The sequence below is a fragment of the Python bivittatus genome, unplaced genomic scaffold, assembly GCF_059951505.1.
Source record: "Python bivittatus isolate LINGU-HERP-01145 unplaced genomic scaffold, Pbiv_v1 ctg000580_np1212, whole genome shotgun sequence".
Lineage (NCBI taxonomy): Eukaryota > Metazoa > Chordata > Lepidosauria > Squamata > Pythonidae > Python > Python bivittatus.
The window spans coordinates 29,879,214-29,896,127 of NW_028277087.1; the positions used below are offsets into that span (position 1 = coordinate 29,879,214).

Consider the following 16,914-nt stretch of genomic DNA (forward strand, 5'->3'; position numbering starts at 1 on the left):
TATAGGGACCAAGTGTGTGAAGCTGTGGGATCATCCTGAAGTTTTAGAAAGACTTATTGCAACTAATATCCAAATGCACCCCATGTTCATTTTCTGCTTAGGATCTCTGAAATATGAAGATGTCCCTTCTCCACACCTGTCTTTATCAGCCAGCATAATCTGCACTGTTGAATTTACTTGCAAGACTAGAATAAATGACAGATGAGGGAAAAGGAATGTAAGATTACAAGTAGAAGACATCCACCAGCCTTGAAGTTACAAGCAACTGAACAATATGTGGTTGAGGGAGATTTAGGAAGAAATTTCCAGCAGCAGCTTCATTTATTCATTCAGAAGTTCTTTGACATTTCTCTAGGGATTTTCTGGTGAGGATTCATGGTGAACTTCCAGTGAGGATTCATAGTGAACTAGATGTCCCTGAAGGATTGGGGATGGCATTGCAGTGGAGATTGACGGCCAGATGCTGGATTCTGGCCAGTAAAATCTCACTGGAAAAAGGAGAGATTGTGAGATCACCCACATGTACCCTGGGCAGCTGCTCCTTGTGAGTAAACTGCAGGACCAAAGTTTTGCAGTTGGCTCAAGAGTTGAGCGGCTAGGAGTCAAGGGATTGCCACTAAGCTCACAGCTGTAATGTACCCTATAAGGACATAAAGTTTGCCAAGCCTAATTTCTTAATCACTTTCAGAAATTGCTTCTTAACTGCTTTTTAGCTATTAGGAACCTTCACAATGGCAAGTTTTAGAACACCGGGGGAGTTTCCTTCAATCTTTAGTGAAAGAAGTTTAAATACAGCTTTAAGGATTTTTTAAAAAATGTTTCTTTTGGAGTAAACAGCAAAAGGATGATCAAAATGCTGATTTTGGAAAGTTACACATGGACTAAGGGTCCAGATGGATTTGAAATAAGATTTTGAAATTAATTATAAGAGTCCTTCCCATGGGAAAATGCTGTTGTTTTGAACTCTTAAAAAAAAGCATGCTAGGATGGGACTTTGAAGGTTGGACACTAGAGGGAACCAGAAGGAACTAATTATTACAATTAAAGGAGAAGAACACTCAAATTCAACTTACTAATATATAATGGAGCAAAACACTTTAACATCAGATATATTGAAGAATATTTGTGAACAATGGACGCAGAAATTCATTTTAAAATCTCTGTCATTATAGATAAACTGTGTTTAAAAGATGAATATGGAAAAGGAACAAGTTTTACTGGACAAGACTGAGAAGGATCAGAAAAGAAATCAAGTTCCAGGACTTTATTTGAAGGGATTAAGGATCAAGATTGTTAAAAGTAAAGGGAAGGAGTATAAAAAGATCATGACTGTTAAAAGTAAAAGGAATATAAAGTTGGTTTATTTGATCAAGGTTAAAATAGATACGTTGTTATCCCAGGTAACCCTTAATGGACTTTTGCTGACCAGGACTGAACAATGAAGCTTATCTATAAGAGACTGAATCTCTTATAGATAAGAGATGAAATATGGGACAAAGAGATCATTTGGTGAATTTTAAGAGAAGGTGATAAGTGACTAAAAATGTTTTTACTTGTTATGAAGGGGAAGTCATTTCTTATTTCTTTTCCTTTTCTTTACTATGTTCTTATTTTTTCTTTCTTTTCTATTTTTCTTCTTTCTTTACTGCACTTTTTATTATTTCTTTATATTCTTTTATTTCTTTTTAGTTTGTATTAGTTCTTATCTTCTAATTGCAATATTTAATAAAATTATTATTAAAAAATGACATTTCTCTAGGGATTTTCCAGAAGTCAGGTTTTCGTAAACTTTCCCACTGCCTAGATATGAAGGGTTCTTCTTAGGCTTAGGAGGGCTATTTAGGCAGGACATGAAATTCTTATTTTCATATCATGAATTTGGTATTCTTACATTTCCATACTGGATCCTTGGAACATATGGGGCTATAGAAAGGTTACAGCCTTAATTTTATGAGATTATCAACAGTGATTTGTGGAATATAAATATTATTAAACAGAGTTGTTTTAAATGTTTTATCTGTTTTGTTTTAACTAAGAGTTCAGCCTTTTTGAACTCTAGAAGATTAATAGTCTCAAGACATCCAAATTAAGAAAAAGAGTTTGCAAAGTAGCAATGGCCTGTCATTTGATTGATAAAGTTAAAACAATAAACAGTATCTGAGAAGTATTTTTATGAAAGGCAGGAGGATGGCATGGGGGACAACAGGACCAATATATTGAAACAAGTAGAATTATACTGCATATAATTGCCCACTCCTTTATCTCCAATGATAGCACTGAATTTATTTTTTATTCCTGGGGAAACAACAGTCTTCCATTTGCTCCATCCATTTACTGTTCTTACTACCTTATCCATTTAAGGCTTGAGCATGACCTCCCCAGTTTGGGCTGGCATCTGAAGTGGTCTTATTTTAGGGATCACGTGCTGGGGAAAAACAGCAACAGACATCTCTGAGCATTCCCTTTGAGCCTCCCAGACATTCCTATTGGCTCATCATTTCTTCTGCTGTAGGACACAGCTATGTATATTAGATGAGCTACAGGTAAGACTTCTTCTGACTCAAAGTCTAGTGTGGCTTTGAACAAATGGCATTGTTACTAATGGGACAGAGAACAACTCAGGGAAAGAGCCTCCAGATCTTAGATTTGAAGATATCCTGTCCCAAAGCCTCTGATTCCAAAACTTCTTAGGTGGAAGGATTTATGAAGAGATAGTTGCAGAACTTAACTAGAACACAATATATTGCTACTGAGTCACTTCTGAGAGAAAGCAATATGGAGCTATCAGAACATTTTATATTATAAGCTCTGACCTTCCAGGAAGAAGTTCCAATTTGTTCTTGATCATTTATTCTGAGTGAGAAAGAGAAGCTTAAGAGAATGTGTGTGTGTTTAACAAGAAAAGATAATGAAATATTAACCAGGAAGAGATAGCCAAAATTGGAGTCAAGGAAGATTCTCAATTGAATAATAGGTATATTACAAAAGTTAGTCAGCTGTGAACAACAGGGGTCCATGGTCATATTCCATATAGACTGAAAAGCAGATTGTAAGAATCATGATGATAGTGATGATGAGCTTGATGGTAGCTGGGTTTAAATAAGGAAACAAATTTCATCAACAATCTTTGTTTTGCAGTGTCCTCTAAATAGATTCCTTGAGTCTACAATATCTGTAACTACCTAAACTTATAGCGCTCTACATGGGACTACCCTTGAAGAGTATCCGGAAGCTTCAGCTGGTCCAGAATGCAGCCGCGCGAGCAATTTTTGGGGCCCGAAGGACCCATATAACACCTTTGCTCCGTGAGCTGCATTGGGTACCGGTTTGCTTCCAGGTCCAATTCAAGGTGTTGATTATCACCTTTAAAGCCCTACATGGCATGGGGCCAGGTTACCTGAAGGACTGCCTTGCCCCTACGATTTCAACCGGTCCCACCCGATCTCACAGAGAGGGCACGCTCCGGACCCCCTCGGTAAAAGAACTCCGATTAGCGGGGTCCAGAAGGTGGGCCTTCTCTGCTGTAGCCCCCGCCCTTTGGAACATCTTGCCCCCGAAGGTGAGACAGGACCCCTCACTCCAGGCCTTTTGGAGGGATTTGAAGACTTGGCTCTGCCATCTGGCCTGGGGCGGGGAGGGAGGATGTCAGAAATGGGGTTGGCTAGCCCCTTAGCGGCCTGGTGTGGCCTCTATCGGCCTCTTGGATCTTTTACTCTCTTTTTTATCTCTGTAAGTGTGGTTCTTTTATGATTTTTAATCATGTATTTATGATTTTAATTTGATGTAAGCTGCCCAGAGTCCCCCATTGTGGGGAGATGGGCGGGGACAAGTCCACCAAATAAATAAATAAATAAATAAATAAATAAATAAATAAATAAATATCTGTAACTGCCTAAACTTACAGTAGCAAAACAATATGTGAGTAAACAGTCATTTGTTTATTTCATGTTACCTTTTTTTAAAGAACAATTTTATCTGTACATAAAGAACCAAATGCAATCATGCAACAAATCATTAAGTTACATAAGTATTATATTCAAAAGTACGTAGAGCTAAAAATGTAAAAAAAAAAAAGTGAGAAAAAGAAGTGCTAGATTACGTAGCTTGATATGAGTTTTCAATGATAGGATTAAACTGTTTTTAAAAATGACAACAAAGGCCACAAGGAAACAAAAGTGGGATCAGGCAGTGATCAGGATGAAAATACCATCTCAACATCTTGGGAAAATAAAAAGAACTATTTCTATTCTTCTATTCTTAGATTCAAAGATCTAAGATTAAAGGAAGATTGCCTAATAGTAGGCATTAGACCAGATCTGGACATGTGGCCTGCCAAACAACCTTGTGTAGCCCACCAGCACTTTTAAAAAAGTAATTAATTCACCCCCACTACTGCCCCAAAAGATGTGCTGCCGAGCACCTCCAAGCCTCACTGCTGCCACCAGCTCCAGCACTGCCACTGTTCCACTAGTCTCCAAACAGTTGATCAGCATGCCAGGTATTGCTTGGCAGCCCATGATGATTTTTTATTTATTAATGTGGCCCTTTCTTCTTTTCAAGTTGTGCAGGCCTGCATTGGACAGTCTGCTCTAGGAAGAGCTTTCCATGGCAGTACCAATAAGACCTCTTTTCTTGTAGCTTACCACATCAACTAAGATGAAGGGATAGTAGCTGAGCTCTCCCCTCCACACACAACTGATTGGATGAATAGAGTAACAATAATGGAAGTATGAAATGCCTGCTTCCCTGGTTCTTTGCCTGAAATTGCTAACCCTCCTCCCTTTGCTACTACATTTTTCATTGCAGATTTCATAGAGCAGGAACTTTAGTATAGCCTGCATTGATAACACAACTATAAGAAAGCAACAAATTATCAGTTCTTCTCAGCACCAGTATCCTGTCTGATACTCTGATGTTTTTAAAGCAAAATAAAAGAAGTTTGAATTAAACGTCACTAAGATATGTCACTGAATTCCTGACAGCAGGTATTCATTTATATACCAGGCATCCAAGTTTCAAATAGCCATTTGAATGAAAACATTGGGCTTAATGAATAATATCAAACATGACAAGTGTTTTTCAGGATTTTTGGAGAAAGATGAGCTTCAGACAATGACATACAGGTTTGATTGATTTCACAGTAAGAAAATCAGATGCTTTAAGTTTGTGGACAGGAATGGTAAGATAGCCAGCTTGACAACTGCAATGATATATAGAAAAGATCAAGACTTGACATCCTAAATGTCATGTGCACTGAAGTAGGTCTGGCTTTTGTACATGAAAACACTGAAGTTACATCCCTCATACCTTTGTACACAGATCTGCATGATCAAACACGGATACTGCCCTTCAGACATCAAATACATTAAGCTCTCAAACACCTGCAGAAGTTTAATCACCAAAAGGTCAGGAAGGACTTCATCAACTTATCTGATTTGCTGAAGACTCCAAATGAGGTTGGTATGCATATGTAGCCATATTAACAATGTTGGCTATTGTTCCAGGAAATTGGACCCAATGGCCTAAAGGGCCCTTCCAACTCTATGATTCTATTATTATTTTTAGGGATGTATAACGCATCCTATTGCTTATATTTCAGTATGAATCACCTATCAGAATAATGCTGAAGCAGGAATGGGCAACTCATAGCTTTGGAGTCACATATGGTTGCTAGCACTTTGTTTTAGAGTCCCCACACACCCCAGGAAACTGGTGAGTAAAAGAAGTGCCTATTTTCCATGAGACATGTAATCAGATAGGTGTGCAAAGCCTTGAGAAACTTACTGCATCATTTAAAGCCACTCAAATGAAGTGTGTGTCTGTGTGTAATAGAATGAAAATCCTGCCACTTACTCTTGGTAACATGTTATCACCACCATGGCCTTTGGTTGCCAAAATATTTTTCTATAAATTGTGACTGTCTACCTCACCTCAGCTACACAAATGTCATCTACATCTACTTCTTTGCTAAATGAAGTAAGGTGGAATAATTTATGGAGATGGTATATGTGCATTTGTGAGACTGAGATGGTGGTGATAAAGAACTGACAGTGAATTCCACCTTATTCTGAATTCCTTTCCTTAGCCTCAGAAAATCTCAGTCTAATTCTCTCAACATTACCAGTTGCAAATGAGATAGAGAAATTGTATGTTATGTGGGTGGGGGGTGGGGAAGAACCAGGTCCGACAGAGATTTTTAGGTTGTTTCAATTATACTGGTCAGTAGATGGGATACAGTAGGTGCTAATTATGGTAAGCAAGAAAATAAATTGCTTAGATTGCTGTTAGACCTTCAACATTTCTACTTCCCAAACTCACCAAAGCACTTTAAAGTAAATCTGCATTTGTTAGAACTACATCTGGCTTGCAAAAATTAATTCAACTGCTAAATGGGAACATTTAGCTAATTTTTGATATCTCTTTGCTACCCTCTAGTGGTCATCCAGTTTATTGCAGCCCAGCTTTAATAGTCCCAGATAGCATTTCTCCTTAGCACACTATAGTCAGTCTCAGAATCCTAAGAACTCATATGATCCAGCCAATGTTCTCTCCAGCCAACAAAGGAAAAGCATTAAAAAAAATACTCAGCTATTGCAGCTCCAGCCACATGTTTTTTGCTCTTTATTTTATTTGGTGATTTGAAAATAAAAACCTGCTGCACTCAGTATAATGGGGGGGGGGAACCATAGTGAAACAATAACATTGTAGCATGAATTCATCATGCTCAACCTCTATGAAGAAGAGAAAGATCCCATGATTTAGAGCATTCCCACTGCCAATCACCACAGATATTCAGCATTTCAGGCAGAACTCACAACTTCTGATGCACCACAGCTGAGCTGAAATAAATTGGCTTAGTTACCCAGTGGAGAGGATGATATGGGGCACTGGGACATGGAGCTAATTTGGGAGCAATGCAGTTGCCCTAAGTACTTTCTTGTTGTTTTTGACAGCTCCGTCAATACAAACAGCAAGAGCATATTAAAGATTTGTTCTCAATGGTACCTCTGCCTTGGAATGAGAACCTGCTGATGGCTGGACAGTTGGGTAACCTCTAAAGTACAGCTGTTAGAACTTAAGTACATTATGTTCCTGGGATAATCAGGAATGTCAATGGGGTTATTTTAATTGTCTGCTTTTGTAGTATTTTTGATGGATTTTATAAATACCCCAGTTTGACTTTTTGCGGTATTCAGTCTGCTTGACTCTTAAATATGTAGATATTTTTACAGCCTAAGGATTGGATTGCATTAAACACAAAATAAAATAACATTCTTGCATTATATGAACCTCATATGGAGTACTAAAATAATTAATTTGGCTAAACAGACAATTAAATGCATTAGTTAAATAGAAGATTCACAATCTTTGTAATGAAGAATGCCAATAGCTGAGCGCATAATTTAACTCTTGTTCAGTAACGTGTGTAACAGTTGGCATGTGGTTCACTTTTCTCCTCTCCTACTCTCTATTTTGTGGGTTTGGAAGAAAGCTCATCTGGAGTAGCCTTAAAATGATGTGACTTGGTTATGGTTGGTGTTTCAGCTGGTCTCCTTGACCACAAACCACAATGATAAGGCTTTAGCCAGACCTATCTTAGAGTCCTATTTAAAACAGCCACAAATGATGGGGATCAGTACCGCCTGCTAGCCACAGGGTAATAGAGGCTAATCATGGTTAACCTTTTCCCCATCTAGAAAACTGAACATCCATCCATTGGGAGAGCCACTACAATTATTTTTTTTTAATTCATTGCTCAGTATAGATCTTTAAGGAACAACAACCAGTTTTGTTTTTCCTTCCAGAGTCAAGTCTTTCTTGTGACCCTTGTTACCTAGTGTAGACCACTGGGAGCCACTTACATGCTCCGGTTTATGAAGCTAACATTATCAGCTAATTGGTGTATGACTATTATGGTCTTATAACATTATCTTATCATGTTCAGAGTTTCAGTTTTAGTCTGGACACTCATTTTAAATGTGATATTGAAAGTGATATGCAAAACATAATTATACCATTTCCCTGTGTCTAATGTGGAGTGTCATAGCTGAAGAATCTTGTTTATATAAACTAGGTCTCAGTAAATGATTGCAGTATTGGGTATCTAAAATGTACTCTTACATTTTTGGAACAGCTTTTCTGCATAGAGATTTCCCTAGCCCCTATTCCATCCTATTTTTATCCGAATAATATTATTCTAAACATCATTGGGGGATACATTTCAATACCTGGACCCAATAGGAGTCTGATTCTCTTATTTTGACCAGCTGTTTGTTGTGCCTGTAGCTGGCTAACTCACCATGTAAAACACACACCAAATCAGTCTAGACATGGATGATGAACAGAAAAATTAAAGAGTTTATATGAGTTTGGAGCACACTCAAATATTGACTAGATATATTTCAAAAGCTCATTATAACCAGCAAAAGAATTCTAGTACAGGCTGCCATCTAGTCTGAATTATTTCAAACCTCTCTTTCTTCCTTGCACATGTTTTGAAACATCAGGAAATTAAATTTTGTACATCAGCAAGTCAACAACTCTCAGGTAGAAGTATAACCTTTTATTCACAGATCCAAAGGTCACTGTACTACCCTTCATAGTCCTTGAGTTGACCAAAAATAAAGGCAGGATAAAAATCTTATAATAAATAATAAATACATAAATTAGCCTGGAATAGTAACTTGGCAAAGAAATACTAGCATATATGAAATTAGCAAGGCACAATACATTTTAAAATCTGTTTGACATTCTATAACCCGATATCATCAATAGAAAAAATACCATTTTTTAAAAAAATCCAGGTATCTTCCATCCCTTATGCAATATTGACCATTGTTTAATATTGTTACAGGCTTTGGATGTTCTCTGTATTCTCTCTCTCTTGTAGTTTTTGTAAAGGTGATGAGGAATCTACAGCCCTAAGAAAACTTGGGTCAAACCATTTTTTTTTTCCAGGTACACAATGGCCAAACATTACAGTAATTCTTTCCAACAGAATTTTGATTGCACAGTTGTGAGAAATACCTGAAAACTGTAGGAAAGGCCCTAAAATAGAAGCAGCATACTTTAAACAAAGAAACCAAAAACAAAGAAAACTCTTCTTCCAAGAAAGTACAGAAAAAATAGAAAATCCTGGCCCCACCCATGTGTGACACCATTCAACCAACTTTGTGTTATCAACCCCTTATTACATCTCTCATCTTGCCCCAGAAATATTAAGGTCATCTCTGGCCACCAAAATGTTATGTACCCTAGTCTTATAATTTCAAGTAAGGATGTGGAAAAATGGGCTTTGCTTACATGTTAATGAGAACCTGTATTTCATACTTCTGGTGAATTATATAGTGAAATGCAGTTATATGATAGAGATAGTATTTAAAAAAATATTGCAGTACAATGCAAGGTAGTAAAGTTGTTCTGAATGGTATCACTCTGAGATCAAGTCTGTTTAAGTATGAAAAGACAAGACAAAGGAAAATACATCACATATTACGAGCAAGTATATTGGGCAGAAAAGTCCAGCCTTATCATCTACCTGGCATGTTGTTTTTCTACACATAGGGAGGAATATTATTGCTGTTGTTGTTATTTGGTGGGGGGGAGGCAATCAGAGAGGCAGTTTTATATTTGGAATTTACAATGACATCATCCAAGAAAAAATTATTATCCTTTGAATTTGCTGAAAGCATAGACTGCTTTTTTTTTTTTTTATTTTAATGAGAAGAAACCAAATTCACACAATATTGTCTTAGGTGTTGAGACAGATTCACAAGAGCAAGAAAAAGGGAGAAACAGAGAGAGATTATTTTCAGACCTTTCCCCCATTACTTGCCATCTCATTTCCTCTAAGCTTAGAAATAATGTCAGATAAGCCTTTTGCATGTACTGTGGAGTGGCTCCATGTTTAAATACATTTGGCAATATGCAGCAAAATCCTCTTTCAATACATCGCGCGACAGACAAACAGAGTAAGGGTAGCTCTCCATGTCTGTCAATAGAGCAGGCTGCGCCTGTGTCGCACAAACTGACCTTTCTAGAATTGTTCAAATTTGGCAATGAAATTGATAGATTTACATGATGCATATGCAGCCAGCCGCTCTGTCTTCGTGTCCTTGTGCTCATTATAAACAGGCAGGGACACCGTGCTAGGTTTACAGAGGGATGATAAAATATCCCATGGCACCTGGGCTCCCTACAGAGCTCAGAAGATTTATTTTCCTTTAGATGAGCTCCTCTTTGCAGGGACGGTTCCTGCATAGCCTCTCTACCAGTAAACTCAAACCTGGCCTTAAAGGGATCACTTCTCTGGAGGGAAGAGTATTTTAGGCACCATCCACCAGAGAGGCTGTCTTCCCAAGCCTGTGTTTTAACAAAGGATATCAGTTTCCTCAATTGTGCTGAATTGTGATTTTGGAGGTTGTGATTTACTCCAGAGTGGTACAATGAGTGTTTTTCTGTTCAAGACAGAGCTTTTCCTTGGTGGGGAGGGGGCTGTGCTCTTCTTTCTCTATTAATGGAGATCCTTATACCAAAGACCTTGAAGAAAGGGGCATAGATGACACACAGCTGTAAGCAGAGGTCAGTAAAGCCAGGCCACAATGAAGTTGCATACCAAGACTTATATTGCTGTAATTGAACATTGCACTGCATCTGCAAAGTTGTAATATTATTTCATGTATATTTTCATGTTACATTTTTCTTGGATAAGTTAGCAATGCTATTCAGAACCCTTTGCTTTGGATCAGTGTTTTGGAGACCATCAGAAACATCTTGCACATAGGGAATCATGCTTTCTATGTGGAGACAAAACCAACAAAGCACTTTACAGTATCTTAAGTATAAACAACTGCATGAGGGCCTACTTTCATATGCACTGTAGTTGTGAAAACTTAGAACACCATAAATACAGTATGTCAAAGGATAAGGCTCTTTGTTGGACACAAAAGACAGCAGGGATAAGGTAAGAACAACACAGCAGCCTCCAATTGTCCAGCAAACAGGCTCTGGAGAAGTTATGGCTGAAGCAATGCAGAAAGTGTGCTACTCCACAAGGAAACCTAACAGGAAGCACATTATCTCAGATCCATTCACAAAATGAAGATTCCCTCACTTAGGACAAGACAAAGACAAAAAGCTGAAAGAAAACAAAATGTCTTGCATTTTAATGTTGGGAAGAGTGAAGAACATGAAAGAACCTCCCCCCACCCAAAAAAAGAGAAGAAAAAAAAGAAGACAAAACAAAACTGAAGAGTAGATAGACTAGGTATTGGGAGACTATACTATAGGTCTGACAAATAGGTTGGGAGTTAATGAAGGATAAATGGGAAGAGTAACTGTACTAGGAAGAGTAAACCAGATTAAAAACAGCACTAGAATAAACAGAAGTCCTTTTCTTGCTGCATCTCTCTAAGCAAACCTGCCTAAACAAATTCTAGCAGGCACTCAAATCCTCCCACAGCTTTGCTAGTACAGTCTATTGAGTAAACTTCAACAGTGTTTGAGACTGGAAAGTAAGATAAGCCATGCGACTTCAAATCAACTTTGCACATACCTCTTTTTTATGTTTGCTGTTGAGCTTTTTTATGAATTGCTGTTGAGCTTCATTCTTCTGGTTGTTGCTAATTTATGCATGTTCACTTATTTAAAACTATGCTTGCACTGAATATTCTTCAATTACAATTTTTCGAGGGAAGGAAAAAGATCTCTTCCCATCCACATCTCTCATGCAGACTTGAGTGCAGGCATCTTCATCATTTCACTCTTCTCTGAATCCAAATGGATGTTAAAATTAGAATCAGGACAACATATATTTTAAAATGTATAGTTTGTGTGAAAATGAATATATTCCTTTTCCCCCTGCTCAGCTAATAGTGAGCGAGTATATATTTCATACCAGTGTTTAAACTGCTGATTTGAGAACCAAATGGAAAGAATTTATGAATGAAGAAATAAAGACATGCAACACTGTCATGTGCTGTAAATAATGATGCCACTGAGGGTCAACTGGAGGGAGCAAAATGAGAAAAGTATAGTTATTATTTATAAATCTCTTTGAGCAAAAGTAATAAATGACCATCTTGAAAGGAGTATCCCCCCGCCACAAATGGGTAATGGTTTTCTTACTACTGTCATAATTTTTTTTTAAAAAGCCTATTAGTGCAGCTCCAATTTAAATATGTGCAATTTTTAAAACAGTACTAGCACTGGGGCTGAGTAACAATAAAATCAACTGTAAAGAGGAAAACCAAACCAAATCAAACCCCTAAACCTGCAGATTAAAAATTAGCAGGGGAATAATTCTACTGCTTCTATCAAACTTACTCTTAACTTCATCCCTTGCCCTTCACCCTATCATTACTGACTGATGACTTTTCATCCCCTGTGACTTGAAAGATTTATTGTAATGTTTAAAAAAACAAATTTCCAGGAGGACACCCCTGGGGTGTCAAAGTATTGGCAGCCTAATGTTTTGTGGTCCATTATTTCCTTAATACCCAATGCCCCAAATCTTTGGATTCTACAACCAGAGAGAATGTGGATGAGACGTAAGCTACTTTTTCGTTGTAAATTATTTGCATTCCTTCTGGAATGGTGAGCAAGAGCAGAGGGAGAAGAAATGGCTGATGGGGATCTCACAGGAATGTCAGAAATTTGGGACTTTTTTTTTTTTCTTTGCGTACCTTAAACTAGACTCGTGTTGGTTAGTTCTTTGTCTTATGAAAGGAATTTCCAGAATCTTGCATGGATGGAATCCCCCCATTTTGAGGGAGGCTGATGCAACCACAGTTTCTTGACCAAATGTTAGCACTCTCCCCCACCCCTGTTCCATCCTGAGGTCCTTTTTTGTACTCCTGCATTATTATTAAATTTTCTGTGACTACACCCAGTGCTCAAAGGCTGTCTGTAATTTAAAAACACATGACAGGTAACTAACACTGTGAAATAAAGCATAAAAGAAATAATTATAGCCGTAGGAATCCAACTCCTACGCTAGCATAAAGCAAACTTCTGGATATAGGTCTTGAACTGGGGCCTGAAGCACAGCACTAGAAGTTTTGTATTTGCTAGCAAAATGGTTCATCAGATGGTGAGAGATTTTGAGTACAGCAGTTTTGCCCAGCTTGTGAGTGTAAGGTCAGGACTTTCATGCATGCAAATAGGTCAGATGGTTGAGGAAGAGGAATGATTGCTGATTACTGATGTCATTTTAAGCTTTCACGGTGCAAAACAGATCAAACTAGACATAGTGTTAAATGTACCTTTGTTGAGAGAAGGACTGATACTTAACAGGACTGCAATGGGCCGAAGAGGGAATTTAACTTTTCTTACTTGTGTTGTGATCCTGACTTCTTTTTCTTCTTTTCTGTTTTTTGATATGCATTGTCTTACTGTTTCTTTCTGACCTAGATTCTGGGACAACTGGAAGCATGATATTAAATATTAAAGCTCTTATAGAAGACAATCAGCATGTTCTAGCTATACTTCCTTCTTGATATTTGCATAATTCTTATTCCCTATGATGTAAATGCATACAATTCAGTTGCCAATGAGAAAGATTACTCCATTTCATGTTTCCTAACTCTGAGTAAATTCCACTGAAATAGTTATTCATCTGGTCTGAGAGAGACATCTGCATATTACAAAGTTATTGCCTTCATTTGTCATGGCAGATTACTTTTCTAAAAAAAATAAAAAATGATAGGAACACCAACTAGTATCTACTGGGCAAGAAAAGCCCAGAAGGTGAGTGTCAATATAGCAGCAAGCAAGGAAGAATGTTGCAATGGTGACCATCTCCCTTTCCCATTGAGGTCATCTGATCCATACCAATGGTGATTAAGTAGAACCTGTGTGAACATGCACTCTGCTTACTCCCAGCAATGTGGGACAATGGGACATTGGAAGAGAGGAGGAGGAAGTGGTTTTTATAGGCTAATTCCTCATACTCAGATGATAGTGAGCAAGCTCACATGGACTATAGCAGCATGCTGTTATGAAAAACAGGAATTCTCAGTCAAATGGGAGAGAAAATAAACACTGAACAAGCCCAACCCTTGGATATATTCTGCACTATTTATGAAGATTTGTTACCATGGGGAAATGATGAAGCAGTGGGGATTAATTACCCAGGCCACACTCATATATAGAAAGGGAGCATTTTATTTGTTCATTTCATTTATAGCCCACCTTTTCTTCAGGAGTTCAAGGCAGCTTACACTGAGATCTCCCTTCATTTTATCCCTACAACAGCCACCCTGTGAGATAGGATGGAGAAAGAGAAAGTCACCCAGTGCTTGGATGGTTGAGAGTGGACCCAGTCCCTAGTCCAACAACTTAATTATTTCATTAGTGTTGGAAAACTGGATATTCCAACTGAAAAGAAACATACTATTAACCCAGGATGCCATGGTAAGAATGGATGGTGTGTGGCTCTTCGGATGAACATCAGGCCTTTAAGACAGTATTTCTCAGTCTCAGCAACTTTAAGGTGTGTGGACTTCAACTCCCAGAATTCTCCAGCCAGCATTAAAGTCCAGCTACTCAAGCCTATTGAAAAGGGTAGGTGGATGGAACAAGTGTACGAGGAGCACAATTTTCAGAATTTGGTCCTAGTGTAGGCATTGCCAATTTGTCTCGCCTTCAGATAGAAAATTGTCCTGGCTCAGCTCTGTGAAAACTAAAGAAATATTCAAAGGTTTGTTTTTTTGTTTTTTTTAAAAGAACTTACCTCATTTGATGATAACTTCTGAGCCCATATAGTGAGAATTCAAACTAGGGAGATAAAAGTAATCTATCACAGATTTTTTTTTTTAAATTAAAGTTCTATAATCTGCAAAAATGGATTATATCATAGCATAGATTTACTACCATTGGTCATTCTTCAACAGAAAATTCATGCTTAGTGGGATTTTGGGAAAATTGCATGAAAATCTATAACGCTTTAAAAGAAAAAAATATATTAAAATAACATGCTAGGAGTAGTTGATATAAAATAAAACTTTTGTATGGAATACAGGGTAGAAATTAGATAGAATTGCCTAGGAAAAAAGTGAAACAATGTAAGTAAAAATATATTTCTGTACCAAAAATGCCTACTTGGGGCTAGTAATTTCTTCTTACAGAATAGGATAACACAAGAACACACACAGCACTTGTACAAACAAATTTGGACTGATACATGTATCCCTGATTCATACTTTTCTTAGGAAAATTTCACTGGCACACTGGAACACTTTCCCCCAACTGCAGCATTTAGAGTATAAAACAAGCAAGAAAAGGTGGCATAAATGCCTCCTCTTCCTCAGGTTATTCCCATTTATCATTTTTTAAAATCAAATAAGGAGATAATAGCTGATTAAAACTTGAAAGTGTTCTTTGTTAAATTTCTTATGCAGGATATCTCCTTGGATAAATCATTGAAGTACGGGGAAACACTAAGGGTAGGCACTCAGTTGGTATAATTTTAAAACACAAAGGAGACCCAAATGCTGCACATCAACAGAAACATTTCATTCTTTCATTCTTTGTTGGGCTATCAGAACCATCAAGCTCTGAATGCTGTGCAGAACTGTTGGCAACTGTAGTTTTAGTTTAATGGATATTTACAGCTTTGACAAATAAATGGAAGGTGAAAATCCTGAAAACTGTAAATTCTTTCTCTTTTGTCCTGAGAAATGCCTAGAAACTCATCACAAAAGAGAAGAGGGCATCAAGCAGGATAGATGTAATCACCTCAGAATAGAGAAACTAAATTTGGTCAATAATTTCCATCCCTCTTAGCAATCAGGATTTGTATCTTATTATTTATTCATTTACCTTTCTAGTCCTCATTATTGCAAAGCCTCAGGGTAAGTTTACAATATTTTTAAAACCCATAAATAAAATAAATGTTAATGCTTTATAGATCACAACTTAAAATTAAGTTACCAGTGTATTTTTCTTCCATACTGAATATAATACTGGCCTTTGAATCAGAAAAGCTAATACGGCATCAAAGGACTCTGCAAGGGGGAAATCCCTCTTGCTTTTTCTGTTTACCTAGGACTCCAAAGACCAAAAACCAACAAACAAAAAACTAGCAAATTGACAACATAACATACCTAGTAGCTACCCTCATTCTCTGATTCTTTGATTTGATTAGCAACAAATGATATAGTCCTGGCATAAATTTAATTCATTGATTATGTGCCATCAAGTTGCTTTTGACTCCTAGTGACCACAAGCAAAGATTTTCCCATGGTGACCTGTCCCTAACCTGCTCTTTCAGATCTTCAAACAGTATACTCATCACCACTTAACTGGCTCCACCCATCCACCTTGCTGTTGGTCGCCCTCTTCTCTTTCCTTCAAATTAAATAAGTTTAATTCATACATGCACGTAAATAATTTGTTACTTCCTGAAAACTCAGATCTGAATTGGGCAATTGCCTTATTATAAGGGGATGTTTAAGCTTAGCATAAAGAATATTATATGAAAAACCTTTGCACTGAACTCTGGGGGAAAGCTGACATCAGTTTGGTAGTCTTCACTTCTAGAAATGCTGGTCCTTATATGAGAGTTGAAGAACTTTCTTTTTACAGGTGAATATAACTGTAGTGGACAAAATAAAGCCCAGTGAAATAGAGAAAACCAACGATCTCTACTGCAGAGCAAAGCAGGGTGCACTAAGAGTAGTGTTTATATGTCAGAGGAAGACAGAGGAGTTAAAATTTTCCTTGAATGTATGCTGCAGGTTGGAAAAATACCACTAGCATGGTTAATGCAACTAGTGTCAAGGAAACTGTTAGAAAAATATTATTCCCTTCAAAATATGGAGGTCTTCCTCAAACTAACAGGCACATTTTAAAAGCATCATTAGGCTTGATGACTATGTTATTCCCAGTAATAAAGAATTATAGAATCCTAAGGTT

At 37.4% G+C, this 16,914-nt stretch overlaps 1 long non-coding RNA gene across 2 annotated transcripts in view; it reads left to right on the forward strand.

Moving 5' to 3' along the window:
* The window catches only part of LOC112540649 (uncharacterized), a 160,036-nt gene that overhangs the window by 130,599 nt on the left and 12,523 nt on the right, over positions 1-16,914 (forward strand). For both annotated transcript variants that reach the window (XR_015797693.1, XR_015797694.1), the window contains exons 4-5: positions 5,320-5,456; positions 5,600-5,712. This is a non-coding gene — a long non-coding RNA (uncharacterized LOC112540649). The remainder of the gene's footprint in view (positions 1-5,319; positions 5,457-5,599; positions 5,713-16,914) is intronic.